The 15506-nt window shown below is 41.0% G+C and overlaps 1 protein-coding gene across 1 annotated transcript in view; it reads right to left on the bottom strand.

Moving 5' to 3' along the window:
* LOC743902 (T-box transcription factor TBX20-like) overlaps positions 1-9692 on the bottom strand; it is a 59125-nt gene extending 49433 nt beyond the window's left edge. Inside the window, exon 1 of the mRNA XM_016923114.3 lies at positions 9620-9692. The gene's annotated coding sequence lies outside the window, so the exon portion shown is untranslated. The remainder of the gene's footprint in view (positions 1-9619) is intronic.
* Between the last annotated feature and the right edge of the window lie 5814 nt (positions 9693-15506).

Genomic DNA, 15506 nt, shown 5'->3' with positions numbered 1-15506 from the left:
CACACATAAATCAGGTAATTTTCTTCAAATCTGCTTAGAAATTAAGAAGAAAAGTCAGAAACATTGCATCTCTAAAAGATTGCTTTATTCCTTCATCTGCCTCTATTAACCAAGGAAAATTTGAAAGATAGGGAGAGGGAGAGAAAGTGATACAGGAGCTAGAAAGAAATTATTAAGGCAGATAGTGAGGGAAAGAGAGTCCTTGGCAAGGTTTCTCTTTTAATGCAAAAGCAACCCCCAAATCATTTCTTTTCTAACAAAGAGCAGCCTGAAAAATCAAGCTGCAAGCATAGAAAAGCAAGCTAGAAGCTCGCACGGGTGAATGCTGGCAGCTGTGCCAACAGGAAAAGGCTACAATGGGAGCCAGGCGTGTTCAACATGGAGGCTCCATCTTCCCTTTTGTCAACCACGTGTACAGTAAAGAAGCAGGCAACATGGCATTAGCCAGGTAGGGAACCCATTTGTATAATAAAATATTAGGGTGGGGCGGCCAGTTTCTTCGTGTGCTATGCAAACAGCACACCTGGTCCGACCAATATCTCAGGCCCTATGTAAAGCAGACACCGCATCCTCAAGCTCGTCTATAAAACCCCGTGCATTTCACCACAAAACTGGAAGACCCACTCGGAAGCCCATCTCTCTCTGCAGGAGACAGAGCTTTTCTCTTTTCTCTTTCTTTCACCTATTAAGCCTCTACTCTTAAACTCACTCCTTGTGTTTGTCGGCGTCCTCGATTTCCTTGGCATTAGACAATGAACCTCAAGTTTTATCCCACACAAACGATGCCATTTCAAAAGGACAAAGGTTCTTTTCTTCAGGGTCATGGCACAAGAGATAGAGCCCCACTACCACCCCTCCTCACTTACACCCTAAGAGTCTCTCCCAGGTGCTCACAGGCAGAGAACAGGTAGGAGCGGTGCCCACTCAGACCCCAAAGTGGAGGGGTCACAGAAGCTGCTCCACTTGGGGCAGTTCGCTGACTGCTTTCATCCCCGCTGTGGCTGCAGCTGGACTCCATTCCAGCCCCAAGGGAATGTTTTGCTTCAGAGACTTCTCATCTGCGTTCCCTTGCCTGAAATACTCTTCCCTCAGATTCCTCAGCCTCCAAGTCTTTGCTTAAATATCACAATCTTGTTGATTTAGGCCTCCTCTGAGCCCCCTATTTCAAAATGTCAGTCCCTTACCCTATTTCCTCCTTGTCTCTCTTTCCTATTTTATTTTTCACCATAGCACTTACCGTCATCTGCCCCAGATGTCTTCCAGCCCCAGCCCCATATTCACTTGCCACCGTCTCAGCCCTCCCACGTGTACCAGGAGGCTGACCGGATGCTCTCCATCAACAAGCTCTGCTGTCCTTCCGCTTCCTGTCGGGTTTGACCAATAAAAGGCAGCAGAACGAGATCCAAGGAGGGAAGAGAAAGAGGTTGGGAATTTATTCTCCCAGCTCCGCTCCTGCCAAGTCCCAGTGTGTTAGCTGCCTCCCTTTTTTTTTTTTTTTTTTTTTTTGAAATGGAGCCTCGCTCTGTCGCCCAGGCTGGAGGCAGTGGTGTGATCTCGGCTCACTGCAACCTCTGCCTTCCGGGTTCAAGTGATTCTCCTACCTCAGCCTCCTGAGTAGCTGGGACTACAGGCGCGTGCCACCATGCCCAGCTAATTATTTTTGTGCCTTTTTTTTTTTTTTTTTTTTAGCAGAGACGGGGTTTCACCATGCTGGCCAGGCTGGTCTTGAACTCCTGACCTCAGATGATCCATCTGCCTTGGACTCCCAAAGTTCTAGGATTACAGGTGTGAGCCACCATGGCCAGCTGGTTGCCTCCCTTTTGTGAGGACCACACTCCCTATCAAGCAGCTCTCTCCCTTCAGCTCCCTTCTCTGAGTAACTTCTCCCTCTCCTTACTTTCAGGTGTTAAGAGCCCCTCCCTGTTACTAGCTCCAGGGCATAGCATATCCCTTGTGCTTTAAGCACTGTTTTATTAATTACTAACCTTTATTAAGCTCTTTATTAACTACATTAATTAGACTCTTCTCACCATTTTGACAGTGACCTTTACTTTCCAAATTGCTGCATCATCTGGCATCTTACGTATTTTACTTAATTACTTGTTTTCTCCCTCCACTAAAACATAGGCTTCATGAAGTCAAGATTTGTCCATTTTGCCTACTACTGTATTCCCAGCACCTACGAGAGAACAGGTAACATAGTAGGAGATGCGAAAGAAGCACTGGATAAATAACTGAATCATGAGTGAACGTATGACTTAGGAAGGGACATAGAAAGTCTAACTCCCCATCTTCTCTGTATGCTGGATCTCTGCCTTTTCAGATGGTGTCTTCTGTTTCTTTCCTTCCTCTGTTTTGTTACTCTTTTAATTTTTAATTTTTGTAGGTACATAGGTGTACATATTTATGAGGTACATGAGATATTTTGACACAGGCATGCAATGTGTAATAATCACATCAGGGAAATGGAGTACCCATCCCCTGAAGCATTTATCCTTTGTGTTACAATCCAGTTTTACTCTTTTATTTTTAAATGTACAATAAATTATTATTGACTATAGTCACCCTGTTGTGCTATCGAATGCTAGATCTTCTTCATTCTAATAATATTTTGTACCCTTTTTCAAAATTTTGGTTAGTGTGGATAACAAATATTTCTCTGGGCATTATTTCAGCTCCCAATTTATACTTAACATTTTTACATAACATCATCTGGCAACATTTTAGAGATTTCACATATATAAACCCATGTAATTATAATCTGGCATCACTTCCTACTTCAAAATGTTCATAACTAGCATTGCTGAGGCAGAGGTAGAATCATTTTAAAACAAAACAAAAAAAAGAGCAGTCCAACAGCAAGTGAAAGATCACCACCAAACCTAACTTCATGGACAATAGCAAGCAAACCTGAAGTGTAGGTTCCAATACTCTATTTAGAAATACCAGCTAGAATATAAACCTCATGAGAGAAGGCTTTGTCTGTTTTGTCTGCTGAGGTAGTCCAAGCACTAAGAGCAATATCCAGTATATATTTGGTACTCAATAAGTGTTGAATTCATGAATGAATGAACTAATGTCACCCTGAAATAAGGAACTATTTTGAAGTGACAATAGATTATTGTTTCCAACTCCTTGCTCCCTGTTTGATTTTGGGGTTTTCTTTTCCTTTGGTTTGGTTTTTGTTTGAGACAGAGTCACACTCTGTCACCTAGGCTGAAGTGCAGTGGCACAATCTCAGCTCACTGCAAACTCTGCCTCCCAGGCTCAAGCGATTCTCGTGCCTCAGCCTCCCGAGTAGCGAGATTATAGGTGTGTACCACCACGCCCAGCTAATTTTTGTATTTTTAGTAAAGATGGGGTTTCACCACGTTGACCAGGCTGGTTTTGAACTCCTGACTTCAAGTGATCCACCTGCCTCGGCCTCCCAATGTGCTGGGATTACAGGTGTGAGCCACCACGCCCAGCCCCTCTTTGTAATAGAATATCCCACCCACGCCCTTTGTCGTGTAAGGTGGTCACTATGAAAGGAGTATTTCTCCTCACCTCCTTGATTTTGGGGGTTGGCCATGTGATATTATGACACACTTTGGCCAACAGGATGTGAGCAGAAGTAGCAATGTGCCGATTCTGCACAAAAGCTTTAAGCACAATTGCTTGATTCATCACAGCTTGCTGTTCCCATCTTCTGCCATGACAGAACAGCATGTGCAGTGAGAGGTGGCTCTTTTGACCAAGTCCCAAACTAAGAAGAGAAGACACATAGAGCCAGCCCTCAGTCATCTGCAGCCTGAAGCCACATGTATTGTGAAAATGAATATATTTAGCTTGTTTTTCTGCAGCGTTACCACAGCAAAAACTGACTCAATTACTGGTACCTAGAAGTGAGGTGTTGATGGAACAAAAACCATGTAGGTAGGGGAGGGGGCAAGGAAAGTGTTACAGGAAACAGAAAAATGGCAACTCATTATGTCATGACAAAACATTTGGTAAAATGATCACATATATCATTTTCTTGCCTGAGGTAACCTTTTGTGGTAAGGCTGTCAGGCTATTGCTGCCATTTGTATACGAGTGAGCCCTTCGTGATGTCATTTTTAGGGCAACTTGATTTTCTGTCTCTGGAAGTACTATTTCATGAGTATATAGTGATACTATAGTATGTGATTTAGGAACTAGTCTCTCATTTGCATTGGAAGTAGAGATATGATAATCTTCCATCCCATGAAGGCATTTTTAATCCTCACAAAATTCACTGTTGTACCGTATCCTAGAACCATTTCAGTGTAACAGGTATTTCCATGGATTTGAAGATACTGAATATATAATTGTCTCTTTAAATTCTCTCTCAGGGTATGTAGTGAATTTTGAGACATTTACTTTTGATTTCTGCCAGATGGTAATGTTTCAGAATATCGCACTGAGGAGCTTGTTAGAACAGTAATATTAGTAAATATAAGATCATAATTGCCTCATATGCCAGGTGTGTCATGCAGTCTCTTATGGAATTTTCAACATTTTGTCTGCTTCCTTGATTTTCTATCTTCAGCATAAGCTTATTTGAAGATAGAGAAGCTGGCAAGTCACAATTATTTTCCCCTGCATGTGATGGGATTTTCTTAATCTAATTTTGTCATGAAATATGATACTGTATGAAGGATTTGTTTCAGTCATTTTCCACAAGAAGTTTGTATTTCTGACTCATAACTTTGCTCTCTATGCTTTCTCAATCATCATCCTTGGTAATTTTGTGAGATTTTAGACACCTTGGATTTATATTTCCTAAATCTTTTCAGAACTACTTCAGGTCTTCAAATAGTCACATCTTGGCCTGGAATAAAGATATAGATGTAGATACACAGACAGGTACAAGTATAGACAGGTACAGGTATATAGATGTGTAAATATCTATATACACATCTATTTTTATTTATATAATTTCTATTTATTTCTTTTTTCCTCTTTTAGCCCCATCCCTATCCCCCTTAACCTATCTCCCCATCCCCTACTCTCCTTTTATTCTCAAACTTTGTAAAGTTTACACGGGCTATTTTTGGGTTTTTTTCACCACTCCTCAATCTCACAACCTGGCTCTTATCCACATATCTGTCATGGAAATGGAAACTTATGAGTTCCTAATCACAAATCCAATGATCTTTGTTGTATGGAAGGGAGGCATGAAACATTTGATGATTTTGGCCACAGACACTGATACGGAGAATGAGGAATCTGGGGCAAACAAGCTTAAGGGACACAGGGTGGAGGAATGGAAACTCAATGTCAGGCTTAATGACAAAAGGTGAATCCAAGGCAAATCCTACGGTAATAAAAGAAGCAAGAAATAAATGAAGATAAAGTCTAAGTCGAATATTGCTTCAGCTAGCTATTGCTGCATAATATCCAAAAATTTAGTGGCTTAAAACAATAATTTTATTACTTATGACTCTGTGGGTTACAAATTCCAGCAGGGATCAGTTGAGGTGGTTCTTCTCCACTCCACATGGTGCTGTCTGAGACCCTCAACTAGGGCTGGAGGGTCCAAGATGGTCTTGCTCATCCATCTGGGGCTTTGGTGCTGGCTGTCAACCTGGATCCACTGTTTCCACTCTGCATGGTCTCTCTCTTTACAAAGTCTCTTTTTCTCTACAGAGAGCTATCAGGACTGGATGCAGACTGGAGTTTAAGTCTAATGGGTAACTAGATGAGGCTTTAGCAGGTAGAGAGAAGGAAAGGAGGTTGGGTATATTTTGCCTATCGGAGAGACATGAATTGTTGTGGCCAGAGGACACATTGTAGAAAATTGTCTGTAAAGACGGCCACCAACATGCATGTTGCCTCTCCCATCAAGAGGTAGAACCTATCTTTCTTCCCTTTGAATCTGGGCTCACTTGTGACTTGTTTTGGCCAAGAAAATGTAGCAGCAATACTCAGTGCCAGTTTGGGTCTGTCCTTTTGGAGACCTGGCAGCTTCCATTTTCATTGTGTTAGGATCCAGCCAGCATGGAAGCAAGAGTTGTGCTGTTAAATATTGGATTTCCAGGAGACAGAGAGAAAGAGATCCAGCCAGTCCTCAGCCATTCCAGTCACACTCAGCCTAGGTGCCATGTGAGTGAAGCCATCTTGAATGTTGCAGCCCCAGCTGAGCTCTCAGCTGAATGCAACAGCATGTGTGACCCCAGCTGATACTACATGGAAGGGAGATGAGATATACCCAGTGAACCACACCTAATTCCTAACCCACAGAATTATGAACAATAAAATTGTTGTTTTAAGCAGCTGTTTTTCGATACTTTGTGACAAAGAATCAAAGTTAGATCAGTCTCTTCTTGGACTCCGGTATCCTTCCTTATAGAATGCAATTTTAACAAGAATCCTGCCAAGTCCATTTAGCCAGAATTCCCCATCCTCAGTATCTGATCACCTTCGATACCTGATCATTTTCCTCCCCCTCCACCGGCATCCAGGTGATGTCTGATCAGCACTGCCTGCCTTTAGCAAGAATCCTGTTAGGTCAGTTCAGCCAGAATCTTCCCTTACCCCTGATGTTTCCAGTTAGTAATTTTCCACCCACTGACCCCACCCTGCTTTTTCTAGATAGAAATGTCCACTTTTTTGTTGTTTGAGGTTGAGCACAATCTCTCTCCCCTACTGTAAGACCCCACTGTGCCATCCCTTCACCTACCAAGATGTTCTGAAAAATGTCTGCCTTACTGTGCTTTACCGAGTGTCACGAATAATTTTTTTCTTTGACATTTGTTAGGCAACAACAGATAACTTAAACAGATGTTCTCACTCTAGCCAAATGAACTGGAACTCCTGACAGGGCATCAGTTTGGTGAGAAAATAGAGTGCTAAGCAGAGAAAATGATGCAGAAGTTTACTCACATGGGTTTGGAGGGAATTCAAGGAAGGCTGGTAGCAGTCTTAATTTCTTCCACACTGAGGAATTAACTCTCAGCTAGGATGAAGAAGGAAGATGTCTTTCTAGCGGTTTGAGTCTTTGGTGTGCCCCTGCTTGTGTGCTGTGCTAACTGTGCTGGAATAGTCACTTGTTACACAGTTCTTAGTAAGCAGCAGGCAGATTACCATGAAGCTAATGAAGCTAACGTTCAGGTCCCCTCATTTCCACAGCCCCTTTCAAAACTTTGGAAGAGGTTTTAGCAATGTGTTCACCTAAACAGATACATCCTAAAATTCTGCAAAATGTCATGTTGAGTGGCATGGAAGTTACCACAAGAATTTTGCAGATCCAGTTAAGGGGAAATTAAATTCATCATATATTTAGTTTCTGTTCTAGAGAATATTTGTGTTTGGCAGTCACTGTCTTGTAGAAGCAATCTATTTTTAGTCATTCAGTGTTGGACTGACCTCCAGGAATGCTCCAACCACTCATCATGAAAACTCACCAGCCATTGTAACATGAAGTTGCAGGCCAGAAATATCTTGATAGAGGCTTTCCCAAATTTGACAATAATCCTAAAAATGTGTATGACACTACTGATGAGTTGTAAAGCAGAGATAAACGTTTCCAAATGATTAATAAAAAACAAACTTCAATCAGCTATGCTAACTATTAAAATCTTTGTGTTATCTCAAGTAAACTTTTTGTATGAAAATGCAATCAAAGAACATATAGCCAAAAAAGAAGGAAAAATTATAGAGGTATATTAGGCTCTTAGTTTTCTTAAGATATCTTGCTACATTCTGTGTTTTTTGTGTGTGTGTAACTTGTTCTTTCATCACTTTAAATATATCTATTTCCACACTAAATTTTGTTTTCTTTCTCTTAAGGAGTTCTACAAAATTGTTTAAACTTTAGGCCTATAAAACTTGAATTGACCCCAATGACATATATTCATTTATTTAATCCCAACTAGCAAGATGCTTTTATTAATGTCTTCATTTTAAAACTGAGAAAACTATGGGAGGGAGATATTAAGATCACAGAGACGGCCAGTGGTGTAACCTGGATTTAAAGCCAGCAGGTTGGCTTTTGAGCCTGTGTCTTACTCATTCTCCACCCTGCTCCCCTTGAGAATAAATGAAGTCCAGCCCTTTTCCTTAAGGAATGTGCAGTACAATAGTGGACCCTAAAAATTACAGTATATCAAGATATGTGCCAGATTAGTTATACAAGGTACAGAATTAGAAAGGAGAAATTAAACTTCTAGGATAGTACGGGAGATTTCACAAAGAGATACCTACTTGGTTACATTTAAGTTTAAATTTGAAATTATATTTAAACTCATGTACCTAAAATCACTGGCTCTGGTCACCAGGCAATGATTTCTAGTATTGAACTACTGTATATATTACCTCATCCCAGATTAAGTTGATTGGACAATAGTTTTCAAAAGCACCACAGAGATTCAAAGAATAAACTAAGGCTTTTGACAATGCTTTAACCCTCCCACCATTCCCACAAACATAACAGGAATGATGATAGAAATGAAGAGACCACAATTCAGAAGTCCATGTGCTTATCCAGGATGATACAAATCTGATGCAAAATTAATATAGGACTAGGTTTTGTTAATCCTAATGTAGTTTTCCATTCAGTGTTCTATATGTCCTAACCAAAACTTGGTTTTATAGATGAAAATGATGTTTTAACAGGTCTCTCTGGTGGTTTTAGAAGTAGAAACCATGGGCAGGGCATAGTGGCTCACGCCTATAATCCTAGCACTTTGGGAGGCCAAGACTGACTGATCACCTGAGCCCAGGATTTCAAGACCAGCCCAGGAAACATGACGAAACCCTGTCTCTACAAAAAATAGAAAAATTAGCCGGGCTTTGTGGCACGTGCCTGTAGTTCCACCTATTCAGGAGGCTGAGGTGAGAGGATCACCAGAGCCCAGGAGGTCAAGGCTGCAGGAGCCGTGATCACACCACTGCACTCCAGCCAGGGTGACAGAGCAAGACTCTGTCTCAAAAAAAAAAAAAGAGGAGGAAATAGAAACCTTGCTTTATAGGCTAAGGAATTCACCTTAGAATGAATCTCATGCTACAGAAAACAAATCTAGATGTTTTGCTTTAAAAAGGACAGAAAATAAGCTCCATTTTTCTATTAAAAAAAGTGACAAGTGAAGAGAGTTAATTTGATAAGTAACAGTATGATGGGAGAATAAATATAAATAGGATTCATTAGAAAAAAATTAAAATTTAATCAGCTTTAATGGGCTCCTGTATAGTCCAAGCAGCTTAAGGCACTAGATTATTTCCTATGAAAAGATCTGAGAATAGGCAGTTCAACAAGTTGGAAATTTAATTTTTGAAATAACATTAAGCAAGGACCAAATATCCATGTTAATCAGTAGCATTTAGTTATAACTGGCTCAGTGATCAGACAATAAATTGCTTTGTAATACTAATTTGTTCGTGAGAAGATGGCATTAAATTTAAAGTAACTGATGGAAACAAACTGCTAAAAGAAAAATTATGAAAGACTCACAAAAAACAAAGGAGAGAGAGTTCTTCTCCAAAAGAACATTATTATGGTTTTCTCTCCTGGGGGTTGCCCTTACCTCATGTATTAGTTTGTTCTCACACTGCTAAAAAAGATATACCCAAAACTGAGTAATTTATAAAGGAAAGACATTTAATTGACTCACAGTCTTACCTGCCTGGGGAGGCCTCACAATCATGGCAGAAGGCAAAGGAGGAGCAAAAGCACGACTTACGTGACGGCAGGCAAAAGGGCGTGTGCGGAGGAACTCCTGTTTATAAAACCACCAGATCTCGCGAGACTTATTCACTACCATGAGAACAGTATAGGGGAAACCACCCCCGTGATTCCATTATCTCCACCTGGCCCCAACCTTGACACGTGGGGATTATTACAATTCAAGGTGAGATTCAGGTGAGGACACAGCCAAACTGTATCATCTCAACTCCACCCAGCCAATCTTACTCATTCTTCAAGTTCCAGTTCCAAAGCTAAGACTAATAATCATTCCCTGATGTCGTTCTTCTTTTCTGTGCTCCTTCAGTACTGTTGTCTTTTGTTCTCTTTAATTTTGTTTGCATTTATCGCCCTCACAATACTATGTGCCTTTAGTATATAACCGTATGATACAGAGCGGAAAGGAATCCTCAATATCCTTTGGTTTAATGTTTTAGTAGCAGGGTCTAGCTGAGTCCAGGCTGTAAAACAGGATTAGGGTAGAATTAAGGTAGGATTATTTGGCTGGTGGTGCTAGGAACAGAGTGAATTTTTAAAAATTGAACAATTTCAAAATTTTTATTTCTCAGTGATTAGCTTTAAATTTACATTCCTATGCACATGGAGTTATGTCAGGAAACTCTTGTTTGTACCACCTCTTTCTGGCAGCCTTCAGGAAATGAAGTAGCATCAGGGGCAGCATGTTAATCATTGATGCTGAATGTGGCCTGGGATGAATTTGATTACAGGATTGCTGTGTACCATGTGACATGAGGGACTCATAACAGGCTTAAAGATGATAAAAATATTTTTTGTTCTCTTAAATATCATAGAAATAACTGGAAACATTAATAGAAATACAGTTGGCTCTCTGTATCCATAGGTTCCACATCAGTAGATTCAACCAACCATGGATCAAAAATATTTAGGGGGAAAAAACTTCACAAAGTTCCAAAAGGCAAAATTTGAATTTGCCACACACTGAGCACTATGTTGAATCCACATGAATGAGGAGATGTGTACGCATTATATAAGTAATCTAGAGATTATTTAAAGTGTACAGGAGGATGTGTGTAGGTTATCTGCAAATACTATACCACTTTATATAAGAGGCTTGAGCATCTGTGGATTTTGGTATCTGCAGGTGGTGCTAGAGCCAGTCTCTCATGGATATAGAGGGACAGCTATAATTTCTTTATAAATTGGTATTGACCACATAAAGAACCTCATTAACTACATATAGAACCTCATTAGTTTTGTTTTTTTTTTTTTTTAAGATGGAGTCTCACTCTGTCGCCCAGGCTGGAGCGCAGTGGCGCGATCTCGGCTCACTGCAACCTCCGCCTCCTGGGTTCACACCATTCTCCTGCCTAAGCCTCCCAAGCAGCTGGGACAACAGGCACCCGCCACCACATCTGGCTAATTTTTTGTATTGTTAGTAGAGACGGGGTCTCAATCTACTGACCTCATGATCTACCCGCCTCGGCCTCCCAAAGTGCTGGGATTACAGGCATGAGCCACCACGCCTGGCCTACGCATTTTTTTTTTTTTAAGAAATCAATTCTTTTTGAATAATTCTATGTTTCCATGGGTTGCTAGGCAAGGATTTGGTTTTTGCTTTGGGTGGGAGGGTCAGGGAGGAAGATTAAAGTTCGGGGTGGCGTAATAGCCAGACGGAGGAGGGAAATGAGATGGCAATCAACTGCCAATAGCTGAAAGAGCTGTTTTTGAGACTTTGTTGGAGGATAGATGCTGAAAGAACTAGTTTTGTGAATGACTTCATGAGTATCTGAGAGTAAGGAGAGCAAGTTTGGTGTTGGGTTAACAAATGTCGAGCAGAACTGGTGGAGATCATGCCTGATCCTCACTGTACCATGGGCTCAGTGCAGTTTGGGATACTCTGAGGACTCAAGATCAACAATGAATGGCCTTGATGCCATCACTCTCTGGAAGGGCATTGGCAAAAGAAGTGGTACTAAGGTACCTTGGCAATAAGAGATTGTGGGAAACCAGATCAGACTTGAAGAGAACATTTGAGATGCCTCCCCACTCCACTACCCAGGGATATCGGAAGTAATAGGCTGCAGGGACTACAGGGTGAGAAACCTGGGTGGAGCAAGAGCTGATAAGAGCCATCGGAATTATGTGGCCTTGTTTGTGCTCTCAGGCCAGCAAGAGCATTTGAGTTATGTTCTCATTTAACAGGTAAGGAAACAGTGATCAAGAACCCAAATGACCTGCTCAGGATTTCACAGAAAGCTAATGACAGAGCTAGGACCAAGTCCTCTCCTGATCTCCTGGCTGGAAGACTGTAGTATTAATATGGGGTTGCTGGATCAAATAGAATAATGATCTCCTCTAGTATTGTATATCATATAAATCAATAAGAATAAAGGCCAACAAATGTTTTGTTTTTCTACTATGAACAACAAGAAGCTATTGTTAAATTTGTTAAATTTGCTTGTTAAATTAACATAAAGCTTTATGTTTAAGAGTCAGAAAATTTTAATTAGGATGCCTGACTTTAATCATGACGCTGATATTTAAATAAATCAACTGGCCAGGCGCAGCAGCTCACACCTGTAATCCCAGCACTTTGGGAGGTCGAGGTGGGTGGATCATTTGAGGTCAAGAGTACAAGATTAGCTTGGCCAACATGGTGAAATCCCATCTCTACTAATACAAAAATTAGCCTAGCGTGGTGGCATGCACCTGTAGTCCCAGCTACTCAGGAGGCTGAGGCAGGAGAATTGCTTGAACCAGGGAGGTGGAGGTTGCAGTGAGCCGAGATGGCAGCACTGTACTCCAGCCTGGGTGACAGAGCAAGACTCTGTCTCAAAAAAAAAAGATTAATTAAGTTAAATTAATCAACTAGTATTTATCAACTCTAATGCCTCACCAACACAATATCAAGAAAAAAATAATTTCATTACATTAATTTTTCTAATGATACCTTTTATCGTTTTAAAATAATTTCTAATAAAACTTTTTTAAGAGAATTTTGTTTTACAACTATTTATTTTAATAGCGATAATTTACTGAGTGCTTATTATCCAGGCTCATTGCTAAGTGCTTCAAAGGCATTACCGAATTTAATCTTTGCACAACCGCATGAGGTAGGTAATGTTACTTTTTTAAATTCATAGGTAAGAATAAATATTAGAGACTTTAAGTACATGCCTAAGGTCAGTCTCAAATAAGTGACATTGCTCAGTAGACTGGGATCCAGAGCCTAGGCTGTTTACCACTATACACTATAGCTTTACAGACTGCCCTTGGTTTGTTGTTGTTTTGTTTTTTGTTTTGTTTTTTGAGACAGAGTCTTGCTCTATCACCCAGGCTGGAGTGAGGGTTGCAATCATGGCTCACTGCAGCCTCAATGTCCCAGGCTCAAGCGATCCCTCCTCCTCAGCCTCCCAAGTAGCTGAGACTATAGGTTCGTGCCACTGTGTCCAGCCAATTTTCAAAAGTTTTTTGTAGAGACAGAGTCTCACTATGTTGCCCAGGCTGCTCTCGAACTCCTGGGCTCAAGCAGTCTTCCCACCTCATCCTTCCAAAGTGCTGAGATTACAGCCATGAGCATCGCACCAGGAGTGCCCTTATTTTAAACAGAAAAATATTAAACATTTTTTAAAATGTCAAAGTCATCGTTAAGAATATTTATTGCTGTTCCAGGCTGTAATTCGATGACTGGGGAGACTGACTGTGTAAATCTCTATGAAACACATCATATCGCTTAGAGTCTTGTGCCTTTGTGTTCTTCCATCTGAATTTATAATTTTTCCTTATCCTTTATCACTGTCAACCTGTCAGTTACTCCTTTCAGTTTCCACTGTGCCTCCATCTAATATCTTTCCTCAAATTGCCTTCTAGTTTCCCATCCCTTATTTTTTAAGAGTTGGGAAATCAGTTGAAAAACTGGATTAGTTACACATAAGAGAAGAATAAATAGTCTCTGAAAAAGCACCAGTGCACTTTCTTATAAGTTCAATACAGTGACTTTAGTGCTTGGATTGAACAGCATCATTTTCAGCTGCTTGAAAACTTTTATTGACAAATTCCTACCATTGGATTGCACTTCAGAAGATTAGGTGATTTTTACCTAAGAAAAGTACTGTCTGATGGACAGAATGCCCTGTACACAGAAGATGAGCCTGGCTGCTAAACACTATGAGAATTCTAGGTTAGAAAGCTGAACTATACAAATACACACTATAGTGTAACTTTAGATTATTTAAATACCTAAAAATAAGGAGAGGTTAAATAAATTATGGCACATCCTCAAAATGGATATCCACATACCCATTTTTGGATATCTATAGCATAAAACAATTTACAAAGCATTAGTTATAACATGAGAAACTATTTTTGTTACCAAATGAAGTTTAAAAACAGGATTTTGGCCAGGCGCAGTGGCTCATGCCTGTAATCCCAACACTTTGGGAGTCAGGGGCGGGCGAATCACCTGAGGTTGGGAGTTCAAGACCAGCCTGACCAACATGGAGAAACTCCGTCTCTACTAAATACTATATACATGTGTGTGTATATATATATATAAAATTAGCTGGGCGTGGTGGCGCATGCCTGTAATCCCAGCTACTGAGGAGGCTGAGGCAGGAGAACCGCTTGAACCCGGAAGGCAGAGGTTGTGGCGAGCCGAGATCACGCCATTGCACTCCAGCCTGGGCAACAACAGTGAAACTGTCTCAAAAAATAAATAAATAAACAAACAAACATAGGATTTAAAATAGTGTGTGACAACAACAGCTAACCTTCTCTGAACACCTGCTACGTGTAGAGCATTTTTGTTGTAAGTCCAACAAACATATGCATACTCAACTGCTTATGGTTTGCAGTTATAAACTTCTAAGATGGCTTGTTCACCCTGACACCATAGGAGTCAAAGGCAGGTCCACTAGGTCTAAGGCCAAAGAGGTGAGGAAAGCTGTCACAGGGAAAAACATGGAATGAACAGGAGTAAGTTGTTCTCATAAATCTTCTGTCCTTGAATTAATTTTATTCCCTATCCTATCCCATGCCATTCTCTAATGCCAACCAAGTCCGGGTGCAGTGTGGCTCACGCCTGTAATCCCAGCATTTTGGGAGGCCAAGGTGGGCGGATCACCTGAGGTCCGGAGTTCAAGACCAGCCTGGCCAATGCGGTGAAACCCCATCTCTACTGAAAATACAAAATTAGCTGAACGTGGTGGTGGGCACCTGTAATCCCAGCTACTCAGGAGGCTCAGGCAGGAGAATCGCTTGAACCCAGGAGACAGAGGTTGCAGTGAGCCGAGATTGCGACATTGCACTCCAGCCTGGGTGACAAGAGCAAGACTCTCTCTGAAAAAAAAAGTCTAATGCCAACCAATACTACTAGGAAAAAGGCTGACTGGACAGTTATACTAGATGGACCAGGTTGATAATACCTGAACCCACTTGATCAACCTTAACAACACAAAAAGAGAAACAGCTGGCCATTGTATGCCTCCTGACCTGTTGCAATCAGAACTACCACCTCTGAAGTGCTGTTGTCAAAAATCAAATCTGAATCTGATCTCCACTTTTGTGAGTTTGAAACTGTCTGAAAAAAAAAAAAACTTAAGGATATTGGTCAGTTGATAGTAACTATGAGAGGACTCAAAGCAAACCTGCCAGCAACAATACACGACATTTGCAGAACTGACAGCAGGAAACAGCTGCCCCCACCACAGAGCCAGGATGCAACACTTCCTACCACTGCCAGTGTCTGCACCAGGAGCCCATTTATACTTCATCCACTGCCACAGTCATTTCACATCCATGTCTGCATTAGAAACTTGACCTTGAAACCCCCGGTACTGATCCT

The sequence above is a fragment of the Pan troglodytes genome, chromosome 10, assembly GCF_028858775.2.
Source record: "Pan troglodytes isolate AG18354 chromosome 10, NHGRI_mPanTro3-v2.0_pri, whole genome shotgun sequence".
Lineage (NCBI taxonomy): Eukaryota > Metazoa > Chordata > Mammalia > Primates > Hominidae > Pan > Pan troglodytes.
The sequence above is the reverse complement of the archived record's forward strand: the minus strand, read 5'-3'. Positions and strand labels throughout refer to the sequence as shown.